Source organism: Nyctibius grandis, chromosome 3 (assembly GCF_013368605.1).
Source record: "Nyctibius grandis isolate bNycGra1 chromosome 3, bNycGra1.pri, whole genome shotgun sequence".
Classification (NCBI taxonomy): domain Eukaryota; kingdom Metazoa; phylum Chordata; class Aves; order Nyctibiiformes; family Nyctibiidae; genus Nyctibius; species Nyctibius grandis.
The window spans coordinates 87,811,504-87,832,079 of record NC_090660.1 but is presented as its reverse complement, the minus strand read 5'-3'; positions in this window follow the sequence as shown (position 1 = coordinate 87,832,079).

The following is a 20,576-nucleotide window of genomic DNA, read 5'->3' as shown; positions in this document are numbered from 1 at the left end:
GCAACTTCACTTGTTTCATCTAAGTGCAGAATAAAAGAGAAAAGCAAAGGGAGATGGAGGCTCACACAGATCTCCTATAGGACCACTGAGTTCTTGAGCAAGACCTGTGGCCTCTCTGGCCTTTTTCTTGCATATTCTTTTTCCCAGTCGTATAAGAGGGATAACTACACTTGCTGCAGGATAGGTGCTGAAAGGAGAATAACACAAGTCTTTGTTCTGTGCTTTGGAGCCAAAATTTGTGCTACAAATGGGGGAAGATCAATATTATTAATTCCAAGATAAAGTCCTGTATGGAGTTAGCAGAACTATTTGGTATTAGGACACTCTTTCCTCTAACCCCAGGGTTACTGCTGAAGCTTTGTACTTTCTTCATTTCTTGCTAGTATACAGCACCAGAGAGGGAAAATTACTGCTATACACACAGGTGGTCTGAAAGTTAGGAGTGCAGAGGTAGATGGTCAAGGACATTAAAAAAACATGGTATCATGCAAGCAGATGGCAAATTCATAAGATAGAGGCAGTCACCCTAAGAGCTACACAGTCTTGGCCCAATGTCACTTGGGATGTGCCTTCATCAGTTGAGAAGGGGCTGCTTGTCCAACACGTGCTATCCCACCTGACACCACAGGCCGCTTAACTAACAGCACGTTGCAATGGATGACATCGAGCAGCACAAGGAAGCAGCTGAAATATGGGATGTGCAAACTAGGCCAGAAATTGCTAAGTATGAGGTTATTTGTTCCTATCCTCCTAGAGAAAAACTAATAGTTGCCTGATCTAACCACATGTGTCAGATGAACTGGAACAGCTACCAGAAATCAGATGACCCTCCTGTACTGGGCAAGGAGCTGACCCAACCTGACAATTTTTATGTTGTAACCACCATGCCAAGCTCCAGAGGGGTGATTTTTCAATCAGATTCATCTCAGCAGACCTTTCCATGCTTGATTTTACCTTTTTTGTCTAAGGGAGGACAACAAACATGACTGCTGAAATCTCTGCCTTCTGAGGGCTAAAAATATAGGGGAAAGAAAATTTCATTTCAAACACTTAAAGCTGTTCTGTTTTTTTCAGAAAATAATCCAAGTTTTCATGTTTCTACCATGGCCTGTGTGGAATAAATGAAACACTCATGCTCAGTTCTTTCTCTCAGTGCTTAGAGAAGAACTCGGGTACTAAACCTCTCACTAAAAGGAGAGGAGGACAAAAGACAGCAAACCAGATTTGACAGCATTAAGGCCGAAAGTACTGTTGCTCTTGCCTAGTCATTGCAGCCAAAAATCACATTTTACAGGTGAGCATTACTGGACCATGTTCGGCAGTCCCCGGTGATTCGGCACACCATGTCCGTACCTCTGGCCAGACCCCCGGTCAGCACAAGTAGGACTTACAGTGAGGGTAAAAAGACTTGGGAGCTTCTTGCTTGAAACAGTCTCTGTGACACTGACATTGCAGTTAATTAATTGTTAACCTTCAAAGTAACTATTGATTGCAGACTGACAAGAAGCCTGGGAACAGCCTAGGAAGGGTCTCCCCTTGTTACCTCCCAGCCAGCTGACACAACTGATATCTGATCACTCTTTCCCACGCAGCAGCAGTACTGCTTGAACTGGATGAGTTTGCTCCAGTGCCAGCCCCAGTGCCCTGCCACCATTTGTTCCCTCCCACGTGCCTGCCTTCGGTGGGTACCTGTGTGCCCATGACCACGTGGTGGCTCGGCAGGGAACATGGCCAACGCCATCCATGAAAAGGGATGTTCTTCAGCTGCACCGGCATTCTGGTCTGCCTTTGTGGCCACACAAATATCCGGACTGGCCAAGGGCAGCAGCATGATGGGGACAGAGAGCAGCAGGGCTGCTTGAGTGAGAGTAAAAAACCGTTCCCCATCATCCTATCACCTAAGGGCATGTAGTGATAGGATGAGGGGTAACGGTTTTAAACTGAAAGAGGGCAGATTTAGATTAGATATTAGGAAAAAATTCTTTACTGTGAGGATGGTGAGACGCTGGAACAGGTTATCCAGAGAAGTTGTGGCTGCCCCCTCCCTGGCAGTGTTCAAGGCCAGATTGGATGGGGCTTTGAGCAACCTGGTCTAGTGGAAGGTGTCCCTGCCCATGGCAGGGGGGTTGGAACTAGATGATCTTTAAGGTGCCTTCCAACCCAAACCATCCTATGATTCTATGATTCTTATGCTGATGAAATGGGTGTCACACCATAGCCGCTGAGCAATCTTTCTCAACCTGAGCTTAGCGGGAATGTTGTTACTTCTGTTTCAGACCAGACAGAGGGCTCGAATGCCTGAGAACTTGTCTGCTTTCTTCCAGATATATTAATTGGTCTGATGATAAAAAAACACCTCTCCCTATGACCTTCATCTCATGCAGAATGTAAACAATGCTTAACATATAAACAGCAAACTCCAACTACATGATGATTATTTAGTATTAAGTGAAAAGGGAATATGCTGCTTTATATTAGCTGCACAGAAAGGCAACGACACAGCTATTAATGGCCTACACAGACCCAACACAGGAAAACACTGGCAAACCCAAAAATATGATGGAGCTGGTCTTATGGACATGTGGCTTCAGTTCCCAGTCATGCACAGGCATAGGCAAATTGGATGTAAAATTGGGGTAATATTGCTTCTTACATCCCAGGAGCTTCCTGGGGACCAAGCGGCTGATGTTTGCAGAGTCCTTAGTGGTCACAGGCATAGAACTTTTCTGCTACAGTGGGGGACACTTTTGCTGCTACTGGCCTATATTTTTGAAACTAGTGAACACAGGGACATTTCAGAGAGCCTGGAGTGAGGTGGTGTACAGGGGGTGGTTCTCTGTTCAGCTCTCTGGAGTCTGTGGCTGCAGACAGTCCATCTCATGGGAGTGAGCACCAAGGTGAGCAGGAGTGTCCCTTACACCCATCCACAGGGAAGGCTGCCAGAAGTGATGGGACAAGGGACCAGCTTCTGCCATGGCCAGGCACTTGGGCTGAGGCAGGCCTGGAGCGGACCAACAGCTGCTGACCACCTGCACCACATGCAGTAGCAACCTGGAATCGCTGTCAGCACCAGCTGAACCCAAATTCAGCAGAAGTCTGTTTATCTCAGCCCTTACACACCCTCTTTATCACAGTCTAGAGGTAAAGAAACTTTATACCTGAGATAAGGAGGGTATCCATCACTGAGAGCCAGGAGGTCAGAGTTTCATTGTGGTAGGTGCCAACCAGGAATTATCCTGCCCTGATGAATTTACAGACAGGGCAGCACCAAAGGAGAGTGGGTGGCTACTGACATCATGGAGAGCATAAAACCAGTATTCCTGACCATAAATTATAACTTTATTCTTGTTCTTTGCACAACATTAATAAAATAGTATAAACATACTCTTTGCACAGATCAATAATTGGCCAATAATAAAAGCAACTTCTTATCACAAGCAGCACTTTTATGGTCCCAGTTAAAGTGCAAGATGAACTAAAAGGTGACATCCCTCATAATAATCTCAGTATGTTTGTATGTTTAAAAGCTGAGTGGTACTGTCTTGATCTTCAGAGCCACACCGCAAGCACTGGAGTCTCAGAAGCCTCCTGCCATCCTGCGTGCAGCACCAGGCTGCATGGAAACGTCCACCTGTTTACCCTGGTGCTAACGCTGCCTTCCCGAGCATGATCCCCATCCGACAAGAAAATGAGGGGTGATCCCAGGTGGTCAGAGCTGGTTGCTGGCATAGACAAGCATGATGAACATGGCAAAGGAGCTCAGAAAACTGCTTCAAAGCAGAGGCTTCATGGAATAAGTGGTAATGCACTTCATCCCCTCCTCAGGCCGTCAGCAGCAGCTGAATTTGGGAGAACAATGCATCCAGAGCACGGGCTTTGGCTCAGCACTCCCTTTCCTTCTTGGCTGGAGAGAGCCCTTTTCCATTGACTGTCATGGATCTGGGCAGTCTTTACTCAGGTTTCCACAGACGGCAACAAGTCAAGGGGCCCAGGCAGGGAAAGTAATTAAGTTTTCCATGCAAGCTGGATCCACCATTTCTGAAGCAGACTGGTGTGCTCAATGCGTATCACAGACCTGGCCTTTGGAGAGATTTCAGGAAGGCAGAGGGACATATTTTATCCATCAGTCTTCTGATTTCTGCGTTGGCACAACCAGAGTTGCAGCAGGCTTTAAGGCCAACGGGATCATTATGGTGGTCTCATCTGCCCGCCTGCGTAAGGGAGCCTGCCAGTTTTCCCTGGCGATGACCCCATCCAGCCCAATGCCATGCAGTTCGTCAAGAGCACACTCCTTGGAAAGACAGCCAGGCCTGATTTACAGGCTCCAAGTGATGGAGATTCCCTCCCATCCCTGGGTAACCTATTCTGATAATGAATTATGCGAAAGAAGGGAGCCATTTAGTCAATGGTATTTGTGTACAATGATTTTATATGTTGCAACGGTGCCCACTGCAGTAAGTAAATTGCCCCCTGGCTTTCATAAACATCATCTGTACACAAACATTATCCAGAGCAACTGTATGGCAGGGAAATTCTCCAGTGTAAGATAATGTCATCTCCACAGCAATAAGAAAGGTAAAACAGTAATTACCAGCCAGGAAAGAGGGAGAGGCGACAAACAGCAGCCAGCTGTAAAATGACCGTGTCAGGGCTACAGCTGCTTGGGTCTGCCTGATTTAAAGCACCAGCCCCACAAAGGCATGCTGAGGAAACTAATTCTGTAAGACAGTAACTTCATACCCCAGAAAATTATGAGGCACCCAGAGGTCAACCTGGTTCTGTGGGGTGCCTTTATAACATGGCCACCAGCAGAAAAAATGTTGGAAATTAAGTTCCATCTAATCAGATGGAATTGGCAATAAAGCTGGGACTGCTCCTTTTATTTATTTATTACATCAAGTCCAAGGGAACAGGAGCCCTTTTTCATTCTAAATTTGGATGTAATTATAGCCAGCTCTTCATTAGTGCTTTGTAACCTCCATCTTGGAGCACTTTGCAGAGGAAGCTGATGGCATCATTCCTGTTTTACTGGCGGAGAAACTGATGCCCAGAAATTGAGAAGTGGTTTGGCCAATTTCTTGCAACATCCCAGTAGCAGATCCAAGAAGGGAACGTGGCCCCACTGCATCATATCCCTTCCCCGTGTCCTCGCAAGCTGTGCCCAGCAGGAGAAAAGCCCTGACAGGCCAGCATAAATCTACCACTACAAACCAGGCAGAGGGGGACTGAATGGTCCATTTTGACCATGGCCAACTCCCTGCCTACATCTCTAAAGGCTGCAACAACCTTCTCCATCATGTCATCAAGGGGATCGATATTTTTGCTCATACAATGTCGACTCATCTCATTGTGCTATAGGAAGGTATGCAGAGCTCCACTGTCTCTGTATTAGGCTATGTGATCTTTCAGTTGAAAGATGGGACACAACTACTTTAGGCCATTCAGTCATTGCTTTAGTCATTGAATGTTGCTTTCCAGGACAGAAAGACTTGTCATTTTGTGGCTGAGAGTGGGGCACCAGGGCTGACTGCTTCCAGACCTCGTCCTTTCCCCACCGCCCTGCTCTGACTGAGGGAATACTGCTTCCAGCAGCCAGACTTCTCCACTGAAAAGCACAAAAGGGAAAGAAATACACCCTCAGTCTGCAATCCAGGATTTCAGAACTGGTGTCATAACCATTAGTAGGAAGGGGTTTTAAAGCATTGGGTTGCTGAGGAACCATGGGCCCTTGCCCACATGTGGTGCCCATCTGTGAGCTTGTCCCTGCACAGCCAGGACAGTTGCCAAAGCAGGTCTCAGGGAAAGCACATGGTGAGGCTGCGGCAAGGCTGTGGCAAGGCTGAGGCAAGTCTGCCCTTCACTTCCAGAGGATTTCCTGGCTGACCATCGTCCAGCTGAACCAGAGCATCTATTCTCAGCAGCCTGGCTCTTGGAACTGCTGCTTTTCTCACCCTGATAGGAAACTGCCCAGAAGAAAATTTAACCTGTCTTTAAAATGTAAATGGGTCTGTAAATGGGTGGACTTCTGACTTCTTCATGTATGTTTGAAAAGTAACACTTCTTCCTCCAGCTTCCATCTGTTAACACAGAGCAAAACAGGAATTTCATTTCTACCTGGTGGTGTCAACTGGGCAAACAGCCTCTTCGTGCACCAGGACAGAAAAGGAATCTGAAGCCTTCATCTTCCATCAGCATCTTCAGCTTCCAAAGAAAACAGTAAGCAAATTGCTATCTATTCCTCCAAGGTCGGGACTAAGGAGTTAATTTTATACAAATCATCAGGACATGTGCCCAACACCACACCGCGTGGTACTAGACAAAGGCATAAAATAGACAACAGTCATTGCTCCCAAGGGCTTACAAATGGCTAGATCTTTCCGAACAATTCAGCATGGCTTTTTTTTTTTAAAAAATCTATGATTAAGTGTCCCTGGGGAGGCAGCTGCCTGATGAGCACTTCAGGAAATTTGGCCCTTATCTGCAGGTGCTTAAATGGGAGCTGAGTCCTGAGGAAAAAATCATGCCTCTGAATAGCCCAGTAAGCGGCACTGAGGATGGCAGGGAGCTGTTCCCTTGTCAGGAGAACATGGATGTGATCCAGTCTGGACCAAGGCAGGAGCAGTGAGAGCAGCCTAACCTCGTGGAGCACTCCCCAGCCCAGAAGGAGAGACGAAGTGGGCAGCCCAAGATGAGTGGGAGGAGAAGGAAGGGCAAGGACCCAACAGCCACAGTAACCCAGGCAGTAGCCCTCCTCCTGCGGGCACAGAGACACTTCTTGACCTTGGCCAATGCCAACACACATATACACACAAAGCAAGAGCAGGATCTACCAAATTAAAAAACTGCACTAAGCTGCCTGTACAACACGTACTCTGCTCTGGTGGTTCTTCTGACTGTTCGAGCACCCCAGGCATCACCAAGCATTGGCTTTGTATTGTAGATCTCCCTTCTCGGTCCATGAACAGCTTGGCAGTATTTCTGCCAGTAAATAAAGCAAGGCCAGAGCACCCAGCTGCCCGTGCTCTTCCCCATGAACATGCTTCCTGGCATAGTTTTGGCCTGTGCCAGCTCCTTGTCTCCCAGACATCGCCCACACACCGTTTTGGGGATGGCACTGGCTGGGGACTGTCCCTACCGGCGTCTGACCATATTCATATTGGTTTTGAGTGTGGAAAGACAGGGAAGGAAAAAACTTGAGGTGAGTAGATGCAAGCCAGGCTGTGACAGCCTCAGGGATGGAGAACAGACCCTGTGCTGTTTTAGCTGTATAGATGGAGACATTTTCCAGCCTTTCCCCATTTCCAGTCTATGGGGGTCAGCAAGTTCTCCCCTGCTCTCCTCTATACCCTCTGTTCCCTTTCTTTGCACCAAACACCAAAGTCACAGATCTGGGTCTAGCATGCCTTACTCCAGCAGCGGGACTTGATGCCTTCATTAGCATGTTACAGAATACTGATAGCGGAAATCACATGAGCCAGCCAAATTTCTGTGCCTCAGAGACAGCTCTCATCTTCTGTTACTGCTGTCTTTGCTAAACAACCAGTTTCTGATACAACCAACCCAGACTCCCAGCCAGACTCCACTTTTTCTCCCACTCTTTAAATCCTCGGCTTGTCCCATCTAACTTTTGTCCCAGGAATTTCTTGCAAAAGAAAACTGGCAAATAACATGTGATCTTCTCGCTCTGCTCACCTCATTCTCACCTTCCTCTCCCCTCCACCAGCAGGTCACGGGTTTGCCTCCCTCTAGTCCCCCAAGTCCCCCAGGACAGAACACCCTCTGTTCTCTCATGGCTATACAAACACAAACTTGATGCTCTCGCTCTTTACAAAAAATCTGGCCCAATTTGTCTTCCCCTTCCTTCTCAGTCTGGAAATGTTTGCCACTTTCCCTGGTTGCTCTCATATCTTTTTTAATGACTCCTCAGGGCTTTTGTTAACCTTCTCTACAACTTTCAGAGAGAAATTATGTGGATCTCTCTGCTTCCATTTCTCTTCTCTTCCTCTTCCAAAGCTTATTCCCAGCCTATTCTGCTCATAAACTGATCATTCCTGGACCTCGCTTCTCAGTTCAGATCTGCAGGGACCAAGCACAGTGTGTTCCTGATGTTCTACCACATCTTTCTGTTCGCTTGCTCTCTACCCAAATAAATTGTTAATTAGTCATAAAAAGTGAACCTCTCCAAAAGAAACAGAAAAAAAGTGAAGAGGAAGAAGCAGACAAAGAAATAGGCTCTGCAGCAGAGCACAGAGGGTGGTTGTGGGAGGCCAAAGCTTGGTCAAAGCTTGGAAGCCTCCTTTCCCTTAGCTCTCACCTCCTGAAGCATCTGAGCTACTGACAGCTTTCCTGGAAGTGGAAGAGCCCTTGCCCCTTCCCTTTTCTCCTCTGTGGAAATGGCTGCACAGAAAGCCCCTCTGAAGTCACTGGGAAGCAGCTCTGGCTTCCCAAAATGCACAATAGCCCTGCAAGAGTGCCACTGCCCCGTCATATTCCACTGCGAAGGGGGATGGTCCAGATTGGGCTCTTCTCGTGTCCCAGACTCCCTCCCTAGCCATCTCTGGGGTCTTCTTCACTCTTCAGCTGGTCCAATGGCAGTTTTATGTTTTTATTAGCAACTTCAGCATAACTAGGTTGTCCCTTTATTCTCCTTAAGTATTTTAAAATATACCAGACACCTAGTGAGGAGCAGGCAAATCCTATCCTTGCACTCCTGTCAACAGCAAAGCAACAGCGTACTGCTGCCCTTAATGGAATGTTTCATTGAATATATGATCACAACATCTATAGATGAAAGACTTGTGCTATACATCTCCTTGCAAGGCCAAGATGTATCCCCCAGACAGAGGACATACATATACTAGATATCAAACATTGAGGACCTCATTTTCTGCTATGCTCCAGCTGCCGAGAGCCACTCTGATGCAGCAGAGTAAACATAAACCCAGTTAAACTGGGTTTACAGCTGCTTTGTGTTAGTAAACTGGCACAAAGCAGCTGGAGTTTACCAGCAGAACTGTCCCCTATGATATTCTTGGTGCCACATGAGACCTCATTTTATCAGCACACTTCAGATAGCAAGGGTGGGAACTGTAGATCATGAATGAAAATATCATTAAATCAGTTAAAGACAATGATGCACTCTCTGTATAAAATTACACCATAGCAAGTATTTTATGGGAAACCCTTCAAAGTTGGCTGCTTTGGAGCACAGAGGAGAGAATTGAGGTTCCCAGGAGCAGCAGTGCTGCAATGATCCTACCCAGCAACATCTTCCTTGCTCCCCAGCCCAACCCATGTTTGAACGTTGAAATTAATTGTGCTGTGGGATGAAAAAAACTGATGTGTTACCTACTTCTAAGTATTCATATACTAACTTTCTACCACAAAGTCAGAGTCTTTTAGCCTGAGTTACATGTGGGAAGTCCATTGTTTACACAGGGTTTGCAAAACCCTCTAATACGATGTGATTTAAATTTGAAGTAGTATAAATTTGTAACCAGATAAAAATGGATGATCTCAAAACAGTGCAAGACAGAGCACACTTAAACCAGTTTGGGAAATTTAAAGTAAAAAAAAAGCAAGACTCAGCACTCTTCAGTAAAGAAGGAAGTTGTGTAAGCACTTGAGAGGAAAAAAAAGGAAGAAAGAAAAAGCTTTTTTCTACTTGGAGAATTAATCTGTGCATTGACCTTCAACCTGCTCTGGCCCTTACACAGAGGTACAACGGGAAATGCGGACATGGTGCAAATGACATAAACAAATTCCTGCAGAGGAAAATCTTCTGATGGAGACATCCATTCTCCAGACTCCAACCCACCGTGCTAATACACTTGCCTCTTGCACAGCACACAGATGCTGCTCCACTAATGGAAAACTTCCCACATAATGTGTAGCTTACAAGAGAAAAAAAATCATTGTGGGCAGGTTTGAATTTCTCAAGCACCGCAGCTGCCATGCTTTGGCAGTTGGAAAAGCCTTTGGCTTTGCAGGCTGCCCTAACCCACGCTGAGCCCATGCAGGCTGGACTGTCTACAGCCCTCTGATCTACCGAACTGCGCAAGGCAGGAATGCTGGCAGCGGGCTTGGGTTATCAGCTAGACTGAGTTACTCTGTCGGGTAAGAAAATGGATGCCATTGCCTGCTCGGCAGTAAAAGGAAAAGGGAAGCAGCAATAAGGGATAGAGACAGTTATCATAAGTTCGACTAGGGACAGAATTAAATCGATGCAGTAAATGGCACTTAATGCACTTTAGTGACCCAATGCATTTACTTCATCATACTGTGCTGTGTGGCTGATTACATTTGATGCATAACACATGAAAAGCACTAGAGGCCATTGCTGGAAAATCTCAGGATGCAAAACGAATTGTCTGGGCACCTCAGGTTTTTAGCATTTTTGCGCACACGTTCGCACATGCACTCTTTCCTGCGTGGCACACTGGATTTGACAGCACCTTTCAGAGGTCACCTTGGCACTGACTTAATGCTCCCACTGAGTTTGCCTTAGGATCAGCAGTCAGGGCTCCAGCCCCGCATAAATTCTACCAGTTTCCTTGGTTTGGTTTCACTGAAACAGCACTGCTTTTTTTTTTTTTTTTTTCCCAGACCAAAAATCCAAGAAAACTTGGTACAATCTTGGCAAACTAAGTAAGCGGTCAAGTTTGCCAGCTACAGAATACAGTGGGACTTCACTCATTTGCATGGCATCAGTCCATACACACAAACCAGGCAGGCTGTCCTCAGAAAGTTCAACTCCAAGGACTACATGAAGGCTCACATTTCTTCGTTACATGACACCCTGGGGAATATCCAATGCCAGAGAAGTGGAGATGTAAGAAAGACAACACAGTCCTAGAAAGATGCTAGTTGTTGGGAAAGCTGGGTTCTTCTCCTTGTCCTGGCATTGATTTGTCTTTTTTTTTTTTTTTTTTTTTTTCTCCTCTTGCCAACGTAGTCAGGGAAGATGCTGAAGGCCCTCTGAGACCCTCTGAAGCTCCTTGAGAGACATCGGGCAATCCAACAGCTACCACCTGTCCAACTCTGCAAATTCCTGTCCCACAAGCAGGGAGGTTTCTCTGCTACTCTCCACCCAGCCCAAGAGCTGAAGTTGTGAACTTCTCTAACCTGGCTTACTGTGAATGAGCTGGGAAGAACCCCGATGAGTGCTTTGGTCAGGAGGTCTGCAGGGATCCACAAGCTCTGTGCATGACGGGCACCTGCCGTGGACCTGCACTGCCACTTCCACCCCCACAGTGATTGTCCTTCGGGGCAGCATGCTGAGAGCCTGCAAGTGGATGGAGAAATATCACACTGAACCCAGACATCTCCTAAATTGATGCTGAGGACACAGATAACCTCCAGAACAGCTGGAGCTGCAGACAGAGTATATTCATAATTATAATGAACTGGGACTCAACAGGTTGGGGTGGCCATGCCTTACAAGACCAGATCTCAAAGGTCTGCCCCTGTGTTATACAGGGATAATGATTTTGAAACATTTCTGTAAGTGGTTCTAACTGTGATATTGTTATTGCTGTGTATCACCATAAATCATTATCCTTTTCCAAGCCTTCTCTTAATTTAGAGGTTAAATAAAATAAATGAGTGGATACTGCAACCCATTACATATGCAACAAGACGGGGGGTTAGAAGCAGATACCTCCAGCGCTCCCACCTACTAGTACCAGTTCCAGAGTGTCTTCCACGTGATGTAACAAAAATTCACTCTTAAACCAAGTGCTTCACCAGAGGACCAGAAAATGCTGGCATAAACCCCTAAAGCTCACATTTTTCCTTGACAAATGAGGATATTTATGAATATCCACTTGCTGTTTAGGAAATGTTTGGTGCAGAGAGGTTAAATGGGTTTTTACCTCAGAATAAATCACTAGAAGAGTTGGGAATAGGACCAAGAATCCTATCAACCAGCCCTCGGTCTCATTACATGAAAACTGTCTTCCTCAGCACTTTACTTAGTACTGACATCATTCCTCCAAATGTATCAGACTTGACTTCTGTTACTAGGGCCATAGAAAGCAATCTGGGGAGGCTGAGCCCCATCCCCACCCTGTTCATCATGTCCCACTTCTGGACCTGTATTGCACAGCAGCACAAGCCACACAGCAAAGCTGCTGCACCCTCTCAAGTGTCTCTGAGGGGAAGGTTGAGTCTCAAGGTGACCTCAAGCCATGATCACCCCAAGGCCACGTGGCTAAGGAAGCTCGCTGATCTCCTGTGGGACCATGGCTTGGGGCTCAGGGGAAGCATAAGGAAAACTACAATAATTTTAGATTTACTCCAGTGTTGCTGAGTGCAGAAGTTGGTCCTGCTCTAAGAGAGGGAGAGAAAAATATACATTGGATTTATTTGCCTTTGGAGTGAACTAGACAGATTTCAATACTTAAGGGGATTGAATTTAAATCATCTGTGGATTTTGAAAACAACATTATTGCTTGGTATCACAAGCAATTCCAAATTTTTAGATCTTCCTGAGCTAGACTCAGTTTTAGTCCTAATAGCAATAATTCTATTACGGCTGCGAGGGAAATGGAATTGCAATGAACTGGTATACATTTTCCTTAAAAATTATAAAGTGACAAATGTTTTATTTCAGCTTCTCTTGAGGATTTGCTGGATATTAAAAATAATCTTAATGTAGTCCCTGGTTGGCATTAACATAGTGCTTTAACTGCCTGTTTCTGGGAAAGCAGAGGATTGTGTTTTCTCAGCAGCCTCTCACAAGGTGCTGCTCGCATAGTAAATGTGCTTTGTTATCTAGCAGGATCAAGAAATCACTGAATAAAAAGGTATTGTAACTTCATGCTTTGAAAGTCTAATACCACCCTTTTTCAGGCTCAAAACAATCCATTGTCTACAACACAAACAAGAGGGATTTACACCAATCGAAGCAAGAGGAAAATCCATTTCCTCTTGCTGTATTGCCTTTCATTACTGTGTTTCAAATTCTTGGTTTTCAAACCTAATTTCAGATACTCTTAACTTGTCCATTTTCCTATTGTCTTCCCAGCTCCCTGATGCTCCATCAGTGGTAGCAATAGTGTGTATATGGCAATCAGGCCACTGGTACATTATCTGCTGCATTGTACAGCTCCACAGCAGGTTTAGGGGATGAGGCAGTACAATAGGGCAGATTTTCAGAAAAACCCTAGCACCCACACAGCAAATCGTGGCAGAACTAAAAGCTGAACATTTTTTAATATCCGACTAGTCCATTTGAGACTTGTATTTTCAAAAGAGTGACTGCAGATGCCTCTGTTTCTTCATCTCCAAGTCAAGATGCCATAAAAGGTCTCAAACTCTTCCTAAAAATATAAGACCTTTTCAGTCTTCTACAGGACTAGCAAAAGAAGACCCCACTGGGGATGCCACAGACCTCAGGATGCTTAATACAAGCAGGAATTGAACGTGGATCTCTTTTAGAAACAAACGAATCCCCAAATGTATCCCTCACTTGCCAGCAACTGGTCTGCCTTGCGGTTGTTTTGTCATTGTGAATGGGAGCTGCTTCTACGTAGAGAAGAAGGGAGAAATTTGAGGGAAAATATTTTACAGGCTCAAAATTCTCATTTCTGCTGCAACTTCAAGCGAGTGTTGTGTAGGGTTTTTTTTTGCAGTCACTGCCTCAGCAGTTGTTAACATTACATTCTTCTTCTTCAGGAATGGCTTTATCTTATGTTTTCTGGAAAGAAAAAGATCTGTTACTTAATTCACTTCACCACCACCAGCAAAACAACAGTTAATTACAGTAAGGGAATGGGGAGGAGCCCAAGCCGAGCAGAGGAGCCACTGCAGCACGGAGCACCCAGCAGTCCTTAATGCGCAATAGAAATGCAGGTGATGTGCAAAATGAGCTACCCGGCACCAGCAGTACCTGGAGCAGGCAGCTCATAAAATCCACATAGAGCCCTGAATGCCGTGTAGAGAAACAAAAGTGTGGAATAAAGCACATCATGCAGCTACTAGAATGTCACACTGCTCAAAATCTTGAGGAAAAAAAAATCTGTTTCTCTCCGATAACATTGTGGATACGACTAGCTAATAGCTTTAGAAAGGGAAAGCAGAGACTTGTTCCTTTTCTCTCTGCTAATCATTTAAAAGAGAAAATAAAATAAGGCGTTGATCAGTGCCAACTCTTATCTAGCTCCATTCAAGTGATAACATGCTGAGTTTCAGTGAGATTGTTCAAAAAACCCCTCAAAATAACTGATTATGCATTATTTTGCACCAGATCCTCAGTTCATGTAAGCAAGCAAGGTCCCAGGGACTTCACGGACCTGGTTTTGATTTATTCCAGGTAAGAAAAACAGTTTTCATTCCCAGTGTGGTGGGTTAGCAAGCAAAACTGACATTGGGATTCCCCTCACCTAACAAGTACAATACAGAGATCTCCAATGAAGCTTGTCCTTCCTTTACAAAGCACTTTTCTACGCTACAAAGATGAAGTAGGCACAAGTTTCTGAGGGCTCTGTTCACCTGATTTATTTTGGATTTGTTCTCCACTGACTACCAGGCTGTGGGGGGTGCACAGCGATGGCAGTGGTTTTGTTCAGCTCAGCATTGCAGTTCTGAGAAGTCTATCCTGATTTTCCCCACTTACCTCATTTTGGTTCACACCATGGGGCAGTGCCGGAGCACACAAACTGGATCCTTTTCAGATGAAACTAAGCTGGAAAATGCAGAAGTACATCTGGCGCACTCCATCTCCACAGCCAAACCACCCCCTCCAAGATGTGTATAGCATGGCAGTCAGGTTTCAGACTACAGCTCCACACCAGCTAGCCTGTGCTAATTGCTAATGTAGACAACAGCCTTCTGGTACCTCCTGCAGATGTAGCTATCTGCATTTCATCAAATGAATTCCACCCCAAGTTGTTTTGTATAAATAACATGGCCACAATCCAAGAATTCAAGCATTGAAGGTGTAGGAACACTGCTCTCGGACCATTTTTGGGGTAATATTTTTTGCTGGTTTTCTGGCAGGGAGAAGCCCATAGCCAATATCAAACACCAATGGCTGTTGGGATGCTCCGTTTTGGAGGAACTCAGACAATCAGGAGCACAGCAGACTCACCCGCATCTTTCAGCCTCTCCCCAAGACACATCAGTCTTCTATGATTGGCAGATCAGACGGGATGACAATATAAGGACCTCTCCATGCTCTGGTAGACTGAATGCCAGAAGGGATGAGGCCGGCCTGGACATCTCTGATGGGAACAAAACAGTGAGTAATCCCTCAAATTTACAGGGATCCCACGCTCATTGGTGTTATCAGGAGCTTTCCCAGTGTGGGATGCATCTGACCAGATGTTGGCATTTATGCTGCAGGACCTGCAATCAGTGTGCTTGTACCATCAACAGACAGAAACCAACACACGTGAGGTGCAAGTTATCTCATGCTAAAGCCCACGTCTGAAATATGTGAGAAGGATAATCCTGAGCAATACTTGGTTCCGTCTGTTGACTATGCAGGAAGACAGTGAGGTCCGGCTCTGACAGAAAGGAGTGCTTAGTAGGCATCTAGAGTTAGGTGGGATGAATGCGATCCCCTGTGACTGTGACAGGCTTCCAATACCCCCCTAACAATAAACATGGGTCAATAAATGAATATATTCTCAGCCTGCAGGGATCAGCCTTCCAAGGCCTCTGTGTGGGTGGAGCAATCCTTTTTGCACATACACATTTACAGTGACTCCTTCTAAAAGCCACCGTTACGTACCAATGACGGTGTCACAACGCAGGGATACCACAAGTGACAGACAGACTGTTTCTCTGCCCTCAGGTAAGACAGTAAACGCCTACCAATGTTGCTGGGCTAGTTACCACCACGTACAGATGCTGTACCACATATGTTATCCATGTAACAGAGACACAGGATACACATATAGCCATTGCTCAGTTCAAGTTGAGGAGAAAGCAGATGAAGAGCTATTTGTTTCACTGCCCTGGACTTGAGACACATGGCAATCATGCTCCCAAATTTGCATCCTCAAGAGCACAAGATTTGTTATTCTACCTTAAAAATAAAACCACACTGCAACAGAAATGTATGTCCTTTATTAACAACTTTTCAAAATAAATCTGAAGAAAAAAAGTCTTTGGTGACACTATCTATAAAACCAACCTATCTTAGATGGTAAACCTATGATGTTATACAGGTTAATGAAGTAAACCAAATTATATGGCTTTTTAATTTCTCATTCTCTCCTTTTCTCTCACTCACACACTTGCTTTAGGTTTAATTGCACCATATTGGCAATAGTCAAACAAAGAGGGAGAAACACTTTAAAAAAGATGTGGCAGCACTATGAAAACATTGGTAATGCATTAGAAAATTTTTCTCAAAAATGTACATTTTATACAAAATAAGATTGTATTTTTTGTTTGCTTTTTTGCTTTACATTTGCCCACCTAAGAATTCCCATTTCACGTTTCCATTCCCATCATCCAAACACTATACATATTTTCTCTCAAAATAAATATACAGGATTATGTACAAGGTTGCAAGGCCCATTGGATCATCACTAATCCACTGTGAAATAGTCACTAAAAACATCATGAAAGGATGAGAGGGAGCATCCAAAAGCATCTGGTGAGTCCCATAGCCCCCCCTAATTTAACTCCAACTTAAAAAACACGTGTAAGATGGTTAAAATCGTGGTATAAAGGCCAGCTTGACTTAGTTTTAAACAAGGGTGAGATGTACAGAACTTTGGAAGATGCGGTTTTCTTTCCAGCAGACACCAGCTAAGACCCTGCATGGGGCATGTCCCTTCTGGGAAGACCCCAGGCCCATCCCCGTGAAATCCTGCTGAAGCCCAGGGAAATGGCTCTATCAGGCTGACACCCTTGAAGGCCACATTTCTGCGACAGGCAGCAGAGCCAGACCAGAAAAAAAAGAGCAGACCACCAACCCACCCCGTGCTGTAAGAGGCTGTTTAACTGGAGGAATCAATAAAATTGTTGTCAACGAATACAGATGTTATGACAAACACTGAGGAGACTTTTAGTTTCGATGTGGGGGGAGAGAGAAGGAGGAGGACACTGCATTTTACACTGGGAATGTAAAGATTAAAAAAAACATCCAAGTCTTCTTCTAGCTGTTTCTTTCATTGCTTCAGTGTCAAATGATTACGTCCATTCTCCAAATGACATCTTTTGGTAAATGAGCTATTTTAAAAGGCGCTCATTGGTGAAAGATTAATTTCTTTGTCAAAGTTGGCTCTAAAAAAGAAATTTCAATCTGACATTGATCAAATCCATGATGTTTTCCGATGGAAAAGATCAAAGCGCTCGATAGCTATGCATTAGCACACCAGTGTGTTCACTATGAAATTGTTAGAAAGCTTAAACATTCACATCTAGAAAAAGTTATGGTAATAATTAGAGGTTTTCACAAAATAGAAAGAGGGCAAATAAAATCTTGTACAGGCCCAAGGGACTGCAAGGAGAGCCAGGCACTTTCTATCTTGGAAGTTTGCCCCTATTTTTGTGTCACGTTTTTCTCATTATGAAACCCTCCTCCAGCAATAGATCTCAGTCAAATTATAACTGGGAAGGGCTTCTTTCTCTCTCTTTTTTTTTATTCTTTAATAAATTCAATTAAAAATTCATCAGTTCTCCCAAACTCTAATCCCTACTTTTATTCTGTTTTAATGGCATGGATCTATTCACATTCATCCATCCATCTCACCCCTGATTAAATTAAGGTCAGTAACCTTTACGAAAGGCCACATGCGTAACACTCAGTCAAGTCATCAGGCATTCACATACCTGTAAAGTAAAGGCTAACATAGCCTGCTGATAAAGAAAAAGAATAATAATAAAGAAAAAACTACAAAAGGAGCAACAAGGAGTGAACCTTGTTTCAGCACCATCTGAATTAAGGGGAGGGGAGAAAAAAAAGAACAAAGAATCATTAACTTGCACGTAGGACGTGATAAAAGGGTGATTCCATTCACTAAGGAAACAGCACAGCTCTACGCAACACAGATACACACGAGAGGCTCGGAAGCATGCCTAGTGTCATTAGGAGCGTTGGCCGATAACGTCCTCATTGAGTGCAACACACTGAGTCTCTAAGCTGGATCTGTGTCCAGCTCTTCCCCTGGGTCCCTGGGCCGTGGACACGGAGACCGACGGCCATTCTTGAGACTGGCTGTCAGGCACATTCTTTCCTAGAGAGACGGCTGTGCCCGGGTAACGTGCTGCAAAGAGAAACTCTCCTACCTATCCGCCTCCCTTCTGGAGCTAAGCCTTGCATTGTTACTTGTTTAATTAGCAATCTGTAAACAGAAGGGGCCTCGAATCACACTGAGAGCGAGCTTTAGCACAGTCTCTTTCAGCCACCCCAAAAAGTGACGATAACAGAATGTCAAACAGCTTAAAAGCTTGGCCTGACTCGCTGCACTCCAAAAATGGTTAGCTATTCCCTTTTTTACTAAAAACCCAATCCACGTGCCCCAAAATGGCATTAACTAAAACCCAAGCAGAACTGTAATTCTTGTTTTTGTAGGGTCCCCTCTTCCCCTCTCCTTGGCCCCTCTTGCTGGCTACAGACCATTAACTGCTTCCCAGAGCTGCAGATGCTCCTGTGGACACATCCACATGCCCGCCTGCCAACGGGGACATGAGCAAAGGGTGAGCCCTGCTAACTCCATCCAGTGTCTGACACGTTTTCCAAAAATGGAGTCTGAGGAGAAGGCCTATTCCAGTCCCTGCAAGAGCTGCTTGATCTCCAAGAGGGAAAAGTGGCATGGGAGCCGCTGAGCCATTCACCCTGGGAAATCAAACCACTGGACTTCAGCTTACCCCACAGATCAGCAAGCGCAGACCTGAGAGCACAGGAAGTGACGATCAGGTTTGTATGGGATGTGGGGAGCTAAATTAGCAGCTCACCCTACAAAGACAGGAGCATAACCTGCTCCCCTTCCCTCCCTAGCCCTGCCTACCTACTCTTGCCTCTTGACGTGTCCCTCCACGTGCTGATTTAACTCTCTAAAATGGCATTAAAAACATCCAATAAATCACCGGACAGTTTTCCGTGATTTCAGAGAGCTCAATGGGCTCACAGAAGCATCTGGTAGGCACCAGTGTGGCAGGAGGTGTGAGGCGAGACTGCGGGGCCAGGGGCTGGGAGAGCAATGGGAATGGGGGGAAATGTGGCACCTCTTCCTTTCAGCAGCATAAGTCACTAGCTGCAGCCTCACACATGTTTTGGCAGATTCCTTTAAAGATTTGGTTCAGATTTAACACAAAATGTCAGGAACCTGATGTTCCTGCCCTAACTCACTGTGCTCTGTTCAAATATTGCAATATATATGCAAAGCAAAGCATTCTTTGCAAGTCTTTACATGTTAGGTTGCATAAAGACATTTAGCAATATGTACTTTGCACTTTTAAAGCAACTTTCCGTTTAGGGATTCTGATCTTACCAGCAAGATAAATTATTTAGGCTTCACAGCTTTCTCTCTACAACCAGTAACTACTACTTTTACAAATGAGGAAACTGAGGCATGCATCTGTTAGGGGAGTTGTTTAAAGCTGCATAATAAAGCAGTGCCTGAGCCTGAATGAAACTGGTGATAATCCTGGTCCACCCTTCCTATCACTCCAGCTACTCTTCACCCCTGCCAGCGGACCGTCTGTTTACACAGGAATGAGGTATAGAAAGGCTTGCTGGTCTTTTGAGCACCAGAAGGAAACCCTCCCGCTGTGACTTTAACAGAGCTCTTGGGGGTGGCGATCGTTACAGAGCACCCCAAATGCACCTCATCAAAATGTCAGAGTTTAAAATGTTTTTAAAGTGCTTATTTTCTTAGCAAATCAGAACGGCATCTTCCTGACCCAAATCACTGCTTTTGTTTTCATTCTTCAATTGAAAGAAACACATAAATAAGCAAAGCACTACAGAGAAATAAAGAACTGGAATATTTCCATATGAAAATACTTCCATTTGAAATGATAAAAACATTTTGGAGCGTGAGCAACGCCAATATTTCAGGGGTAGGTTTTCGTCTGAGTTACCCTGCCCCAAGTACGCCTGGGAGCACCCACTGCTGTCAGTACCCAGTGTCTGACCACACACTTTACTTCAGGTGTCAGACCTCCAGAAGGGAATTTCTCTGCTTATTTGCACTTAAAAAAAAAAAGGAAAGAAAAAAACAAAAAAAGCCCATGCTTTGATTTCATATAAACCAATTCATTACAGGCCAAATTCCTGCTTTGCGAGCACTAACATGTTTTCTTTTTTTTTTGCCAATACCCCTTTTGCCCTCAGAACAAAGCTATTTCTAGAAATGGAGCTGCCGCGGCCAAGCGGCACCGGTGCTGCCGGGCAGCAGGGCCTCATGCTGGCTGTGTGTGTCCCAGGCGGCCGCCACACTGGCCGTGCTGACCGCCCCTGCGGGGCTCGCCCGCGGGCAGGGCCGTGCGGGATGCGCCTCTCCTACCGAACACACAACCGGCACCGCACTCCGGCGGTGCACGAGGCCCTCCCTGTTCTCCACCTCACCGCTCTGCTCCTCAGCAGCAGCCAGGCAAGGCTGACTGCCTTTAAA